At 36.8% G+C, this 8,304-nt stretch overlaps 1 long non-coding RNA gene across 4 annotated transcripts; it reads right to left on the bottom strand.

Annotated features, from left to right (window-relative positions):
- Window positions 1–1,443: 1,443 nt before the first annotated feature.
- LOC138893430 (uncharacterized) lies at window positions 1,444–7,155 on the bottom strand. Of its 4 annotated transcripts, none has more exons than XR_011408965.1 (6): window positions 6,717–7,155; window positions 6,498–6,615; window positions 6,317–6,392; window positions 5,916–6,077; window positions 2,391–2,471; window positions 1,444–1,854 (listed from the first exon to the last, which is right to left on the bottom strand). It is a non-coding gene; the product is annotated as an uncharacterized lncRNA (long non-coding RNA). The 4 variants fall into 4 exon arrangements; XR_011408966.1 differs by having other exon boundaries at window positions 5,916–6,069; XR_011408964.1 differs by lacking the exon at window positions 5,916–6,077 and having other exon boundaries at window positions 6,717–7,150.
- Window positions 7,156–8,304: the final 1,149 nt, after the last annotated feature.

The raw sequence follows: 8,304 nt of genomic DNA, 5'->3' as shown, positions 1-8,304 counted from the left end.
GTGTAGAAATCTCCTTATGGTCCAACTCCACTTTGATACGGCGGTGGTGTAGGCGGCGCCGACGTGTAAGGAGGAGAAAAGGAAGCTATGTTCGGCTAGGCAAGCGTCGGCGATTCTGCATCGGATGTCGGCCGGCGGTAGTCTACTGGCGGTTCATGGCGTGTCCTTTTCGGATGTTGAAGAAATTATTTATTCAGATGGGATCAAACTATGGATCAGTAGAGGCTTATTACTGGTCTTTGGCTTTTTTCCGTTCACAGCTCTTTCCCTTATGCTAACACTGTAATTTGACTAATTATAGCATGTTTCTGATTTAATTTCAGTAATATTACAAACTTGTTATGAAATTTAACGTGTTGTTTTAGGTCAATACCTAATTATACAAGACCAATAATTTATGTGAAAAATATACTAACAGTTTGTTTGGATGGTTGTTGCATGCAACTACAACAACCCAATAAAATCTCATAAGTGGGGTATGAGGAGGGCTGTTTGTACGCACACTTCTCCACTACCCTCCTCAGACCTTACCCCTACTCGGGGTAGATAGACTGTTTCTAAAAGACCATCGGCTTAAGACGACGAAAGAAATACTATATCAGTACCATCAATAGAAAAATCAAGAGATAATGACAACAACATAAGAACCAGAAAATAGATGTAAAGCAATAACAATAGCCAGTAAAATAAAGCTTGGCACAACGAAAACGGAGAATAGTGCGAACACAACATTAACCACTAGCAGTCAGAGACAACCCTATCAGACTAGCCTCAGCCACCTCTTAACCTACAACTCTAATGTGCGACCTCCACACCTTCATATCCAGGGTCATGTCCTCGAAAATCTAAAGCCACGCCATGTCCTGTCTGGTCACCTCTCCCCAATACTTTCTAGATCGCCCTCTACTTCTTCTCGTACCCACCAAAATCAACCGCTTATACTTCCTGAACGGGGCATCCGAACTTCTCCTCCGTACGTGCCCGAACCATCTAAGGTTCACTTCTCGCATCATGGCATCCATAGGAGCCACGCCCACCTTCTCCCGAATATCTCACTACAGGAAATCAAATTGTTTGTGGCGACTGAAGTCGCTACAAATGCACGCACAGTCGCCACTGATACTAATTAGTAGCGACATTTGGGTCGTTCCAAGTAAAGCCGTTACCGATGTTATTTGTGACGACTCTTAGAGGTCGCCACAAAAAGAATCCATTAATGGCGGGTTTAGGCGCTACAATAGGTAAGAAAAATCCGCAATGACAAGGTAGATTTGTGTAAGGTCGCCACTGAAGAATAACTTTTTGTAGTGACTATAGTTGCCACAACAACTATTATACTTTCAGTGGCAGCTCTTATCACCACTATAGTATGAGATTTAGTAGCGAGATTAGTCGCTACAGATACTAATAGTTTCTGTGACAAAGTTTGGTCGCTACTAAAACTTATTTTTTCAATAAATATTATTTTTCTAAAAATAATTAAGTTGAAACAATATTTGTATTTAAATTACACAAATATATTAGAAGAGGCACCATTCAAAGCATTTGTCAAACAAAATGATCAAGGATTTTTATTAAAAATTCATAACATAGAATTTGTGAACACACATGAAACGTCGAAAAAAAGCAAAAATAAAGTCTATTCGAGCTCCTTTGCTAGCATCATTTCCTCCGGAAAAATATATGGCCTCAAAATGCAGCAAGAAGCTCCCATGTCCTAGATTGCAGCCAAAGGAGGGAGCAAAAAAATCAGAAGGAAATAATATTAGCCACTCCCAAGTGCGGTTCCTTTTATAATGTTCCATGAGAAGGCACGTTATTATCTTTTTGCTTAAATATTGGACAAATTAGTTACTACCTACAAAAGAAATTAGGAGAGATTTGTTAGAAAACACATTAGATATCATGAAAGTGAAATGATGTAATCATGTCAATATATTTTTAAAAAGCACGTTAACAATGATGACTAAAATTACTTTATTTCACATGTAAGTGCCCAAACTATTAAAACCGATCAACACATACCAACAACCAGTGATAGATATATAAAATATGAACTTTCTTTACTGCTTATACACTAATCATATTCTCTGTAAAAGAACAAACCTCATAAATATCATATTATAGTTTTGTGATGGAAGAATAGTTTGACAACATACTATTTGAAATAACTCTTGAGTAGCTGATATAAATTGAGTCATGTTTCATATTCCTAAGGCTGTCCCAATTTGCACTATGTTCTCTCTGTTTCTTCTTCTAATAGGCTTTCCAGCTATAGTTTACTAATTTCAAAGTGAAATACTAGATGAAGAGTACAAAGTAAACTTTCATATGCAGGCATATAACTCTATCTTTCATAAGAGTACAAACTACCAGATGAAGAGTTAGACTTGCCATTACTGCTTCTATGTTGTTGTTGGACTCTCTCATTTTCCCAGATATTTCCATGTCTCTTAACTTTTCCAAGACTTCTGCAATTTCGATTCAGTTTTTCTAGTTACAAATCTAAAATAAATGATAAATATACGGAGTACTTATATTATAACATGTATATCCATCATTAGGTATTTACGCTCGTGTAACGATCCGACTTGTCGTTTTGAACATTTATGCTCCTTCCAACTATTTGAAGTCTTGAATAGCTTCATATGATGTATTATGACGTGTGTGAATCGTCGGTTTTGATTTTCAAGTGTTTCGGGATTAGTTCGGAAGAATAAATTCCATGTTGGAAGCCTTAGGTTGAAAGAGTTGATCAAATTTGACTTTTTAGTATTCGACCTCGGATCGAAATTTTGATGGTTCCGTTAGGATCGGATGGTGATTTTGGACTTGGCGTATGCCCGGATTTGCATTTGGATAGGTCTAAAGTATTTCGACACTAATTGGCGAAAGTTAGAAATATTAAGTGGAAAATGTGTCTTAATTTGCACAACACCTACTTTTGAATGGGTATAACTCTCATAATGTGAAGATACTTTCCATGAATTTTGCGTCTAGAGTGTAGCCCTTTGAGTCTAGTTCCTAACGCATCAAGTCGTTCGTCATTTGGACATTCCTACTAAAAGTTATAATCAAATTACCAAAGTTAGATCACCCAGTTATTTTGGCGGACAGTTCGCCAGACCAGACATGGATCTTGTGCCTGTAGTGGACAGCGAAGTGAGGCACGCTTCGCTAGAGTAGACGTGCCCCAGCTCCAGCTCTTTTAAGCCAATTCGGGGTTCATTTTTCCCATTTTATTTGGATAAATTTTGGAGCTCTTCTCTACTCTCTCAAAACCACCAACTCCTCTCTTCTTCAAGGTAAGCAATCTTCATTATCTTGGTATGAAATTCTATCATTTCTACACTAGTATTGATGAAATCTACACATAAAATACTTAGATCTTCAAGAAATTTCTTCAAGAACTCAAAGGAGGGTTTTGCAAGATTTATTCCAAAAGATAATCCTACACCCTTAGATTTACATGTATGGATATATTATGGGAATATGAGTATGAATTAAGTATTGGAACTTATGGTATGATGATTGGAAGCAATAAGTTCCCAATTTAAATACATAACTATTGTAGAGATTGAAAGGTAACTATTTGATGGAATTTTGTTGGTTGGGTATGGATGGATGGTCAATGTATGTGATGTTGGAAGTTATGAATTGTTTAAGAATGATGGTGGGATAAATTGTTAGTAAATGGTAGTAGTTGGTTGAACTAATTCTATGGTTAAGAGATGTAGAGATTGATGCCTACTAGGTATTTGATAAATTGCCTAAATAACCTAAAACCTGAAAATTTTACTGATATTGGTCCAACCGAATTATGTTGATGTAGATCGAAGTTGTAAGAGTAGTTGGAGGTTTTAATATCACTAAAGAGCTGAATCAAGAAAGCTCGGTTTGTAGCGATTTTGCCGAAGCATTTTCAAGGAAATATTTATCTGGATTCGAGCCATTCGGAGTTGGATAATCGCGAAAAATGGCTTACCGGTGGATTGAGTTACTTGAGGTAAGTATCTTTCCTAACCTTGAGTGAGGGAATTACCCCTTAGGCATTGAGTCTTATGTGGAAATTGTGTAATTGAAAACCATGTATGCGAGGTGACGAGTACGTACTTAGTTTATATGTGCAAATTATATTGTTTGGAATTTGTAGACGCCCTTATGTATTAAATTGGATTTATAGTAAATCCTTGATTTTTCATGCCTCATTCCTTGTTTGTTGAGTTTGTATTGTATATGATAATTTGGTGTGATTGCCACTTGAATTTTTATGTGAATTCCGCGTGTTTGTTGATTTGATATTTCTTGGAAATAATCACATTATGGATTTTTCATCTGCAAATAATTAATTAAATAAGTTTAAATTGAGGCGTTTATATATTTATCTAAAATTTAGATTAAATAAGGCGTTGTCCTATGATGAGTTATTTTCTCATTCTTGTGGTTATTTTTGAGATTTTATATACATTGTATTGAGCCATGGACTATCTGTTGTGAAATTAATTGACTTTGTTGTACCTTTGGAAATGTTGTGGCCTACGGACAAATTGTAAATACGAGTTGATGATGATGTGATATTGTGATAATATCCTGTGTGAATTGTTGTGTGATTTGGGTTACTGTTATGCGGCGTATAAGGGTGGCATTCCATTGTTGACATTATGCGGGCATAAGGGTGACATTTCACTATTGTTATGTGTGTTGGGATATTGTGTGGGCGGAGTGATAAGGGAGGCTATTATAGGAGCGATAAAGGTGGCTATAGGAGCGATAAGGGTGACTATAGGAGTGATAAGGGTGTCTATTGATATTGTCAGGGCGGGGGATAAGGGAAGCTACTATAGGAGCGATAAGGGTGGCTATAAGAGTGATAAGGGTGGCTATTGATATTGTCAGGGCGGAGGGATAAGTGAGGCTATTATAGGAGTGATAAGGGTGCCTATATGAGCGATAAGGGTGTCAATTGATATTGTCAGGGCGGAGGGATAATAGAGGCTATTATAGGAGTGATAAGGGTGGCTATAGTAGAGATAATGGTGGCTATTGTCATGGATGATATGTGATGATGTGGGGTTATTGCGTTGGTAATTTTCATGTGGTGTGGTAATTTTCCTTGTGTTTATTTTTATACCTTGTGCAACTTGTCTTGTTGTTTCGGTAAACTTGATAATAGTCTGATCTATGTTGAAATTGTGAGTCAGTGGCTATTGCCGAGCGGATTATGTTATATGGGATCGGGTTGCACGCCGCAACAGATATGAAATGTGAAAAATATGATTATTATTATTATTATTGGCACGTGAGTTGTCCGTGCGATTTTGATAGAAATATAGGCACGAGGTGCCATGGAAATATGAAAGTGCGTTGAGTCCTGTGTTACGAAAATATGAAAGTGGGCTGAGACCCGTGTTACGAAAATATAAAAGTGGGCTGAGACCCGTGTTACGAAAATATGAAAGTGGGTTGAGACCCGTGTTACGAAATATGAAAGTGGGCTAAGACCCGTGTTACAAAAATATGAAAGTGGGCTGAGACCCGTATTTTATGTTTATGAAATGAGGTGTCACAGAGAGATATTTATTTGAAAGAATTTTATTCGAAAGATATTTATTTGAAAGAATTTTATATTCAAAAGATATTTATTTGAAAGAATTTTATAAAATGTGTGCCTCTTTAAGAATTAATTCACGAGCATTCACGAAACCCAAAAGACATAATTAAATAAATAAATATATGATTTATCGTTTAACTGTTTGAATTTAAGATAATATAGTCGAACAATTTAACGCCAAATAGATGGAGGACAGAATATGTACTTAGAAATTTGAGCAGAAGAAAATGGTAGGTGTCTGGGTTGTCGACAATGACACGAACATAGTAGCCACAGAGTAGGAGTTAGTTAACAATGGCTATACCTAGGAAAGATATGCCACTAGTAACACACACCTTCTTCTCTTCAACTTCATTAATGTTCTGTTGTACTGCATGCTGCTTTTTAGTTATTGTGTGGTCTGCTAGGGAACTCCATTCTTGACTAACGCTATCTCGTTTGTCGTACAAATAGATACCCTTGAGAGCTTAAAGAATGAGATACCAAGAAAAAAGATAAAAGGCCAAAACGAAAATCACAAACACGTGCACACAAAGAGAGTAAAGATAAGCAAAATCAAGAATTGAAATAAACAAAAGAAGAAGCAGAACAAAGAATTGATAGAAATAAAAATTTAAAGAAACAACTAATTAGATGTAGTAATAATACATACACAATTCAGTGGCTAAATTCCATTCATCATTAAAAGAACTAGATTTGACTTACCCCCAAAGAAATTTTCTCAAACTGAAGAAAAATGGTACTGGTCGCGGTCGATCACCTGTTTTATAAGCAGAAAAACCTTCAAGGGCAACAAAACGAAAGTTGTTCAGAGATCCAGAAAGATCGACAAAATGCAGAAATAGTATAACAAACCCTAAAATAGAAAGGAAACACCTCAGATTACCTCCCGTGCAACAATAGCTGTGAGAACCAACGAAACCCCAGAAATAGGAAGTCACAAGATATGGAATTGTCAAAATATGTTTATTTCGTTGCTTCGATAGCACATAAATTGAAATTGACTGGAAATATGAGTATTTTCATGAAATATGATGTGAAAGAAAAAAAGCCAAATCGACTCAAAAGAAGCTGAATCAAACCAACACAAAAGAATGATGTGTACCTCAATGTTACTCAAATTTTAGCTTTTGGGAAATAGACCTCTCCTACCTCCTTCAAATCTACTCCTCTTTTTAGAAATGAGATGTATTTTTTTCTCGGCCGAGAGGAAATTGGGTTTCTTTAATGTTGGGGAACACGAGTTGAGAGAGAAGCATTAATCTATTTTTTTAGGAATATGAAATATGGAAGGGGCAAGAGGGAATCGGGGAAAATGGGATTTAGGAGGAACGGGAGAGGAAATTTTGAGTCTGAACTGGTGGGGGTGAACCATTTTGCGTTTTTCACAAAACGGAAATCGATGTCAAAATAAACGAATTAGAGGCGACATAAAAGGTTGCCACAAAAACTCCACGTTTAGTAGCGAAGAAGTCGCCACAAGAGCTCTTTTAGAGGCGACTGTTGGCTGCAAATACTTTTTCAGCCATATACTTAATTAAAAAATTAGTACATATTTTGGGGCGACATACATATAGTCGCTACTATATATGTTATTTTTTCTGGCGACTGTAATCCCCACTAAAACTATCACTTTTGTGGCAACTTTTTTCAGTCGCCACAAAAACCCTCATTTTGTGGCTATTATATGTCTCGCTGCTAAAAGTCGTCATAAAAAATCATATTTCTTGTAGTGTCTTCCTTCTGAATCTTATTGGATGGTTGCATTATTGTTTATCCAGAAATCTGAGTAACAATTAAACTTATTTAATAATTTTAAGGATACGTGATTTAATCCAATACCAACTGACAAACAAGGAATTGAATAGATAATCTGAATAGTAAAATAAATTAAACCAGTGTTCTAGCAGCGCTTTCGACCTCGATTTGAGATGATCTCGAGATTGGGTAAGAAGAATAGTGAAGAACAGAGGATAAACAATGATGAACAGTAATGGATAGTCAGTAAAATAGAGAGCAACGTTTTTGTATATCTTTTTCAGTGAATCAATGCCCCTTATAAATGAATTGGGTCCCTCTTTATATAGTAGAGGAATCCTAAATAAGGTACAATTCTAATAACAGAAATAAATTCCATGATTGGCGTCAATAACCGCTTGATTTGATATGTTCCGGAATTTCCGCCGAGATCTTTGGTCGGTTGCTAATATCTCGTCATTCCGTTATTATGCCCTACTCGAAGTCGGTCATGCTCGATCTCGATCTTCAGCGAGTACTTCAATCTTCGTGCTTCATACTCTGCCATTGAGCCCGAGCCTGGTCTATTACGAGCTTACTCTTCGAGACAGCTCCTCGTACCTACGAAATATGACATGCCCGATTTCGACCGTATACAGATAGTCCCCGCATTTCTTGGAATAAAATGATAAGAAATGGTTTGAGCCTTGATTTTTCGAAACCTCGATCATGATGTAGTCCTCATGACGTAAGTGACAGATGTGATCGAAATGTCCCATCGGTTCAGTTCCCCAAATCATTAAAGTCTGTTAGTTTAGCGGTTGGCCACTAGCGCCACCGAACCGTCGCCATGAGCCTATAAATACCCGCTCCTTCATTGAATCAAACTTTACTTTTGCTCTAATCAAACCTCTAGGTCTTCTCACAATTTTCGTCTCCTCCTTTTCGCCGCCTGT

Source organism: Nicotiana tomentosiformis, chromosome 6, assembly GCF_000390325.3.
Source record: "Nicotiana tomentosiformis chromosome 6, ASM39032v3, whole genome shotgun sequence".
Taxonomy (NCBI): Eukaryota; Viridiplantae; Streptophyta; class Magnoliopsida; order Solanales; family Solanaceae; genus Nicotiana; species Nicotiana tomentosiformis.
The sequence above is the reverse complement of the archived record's forward strand: the minus strand, read 5'-3'. Positions and strand labels throughout refer to the sequence as shown.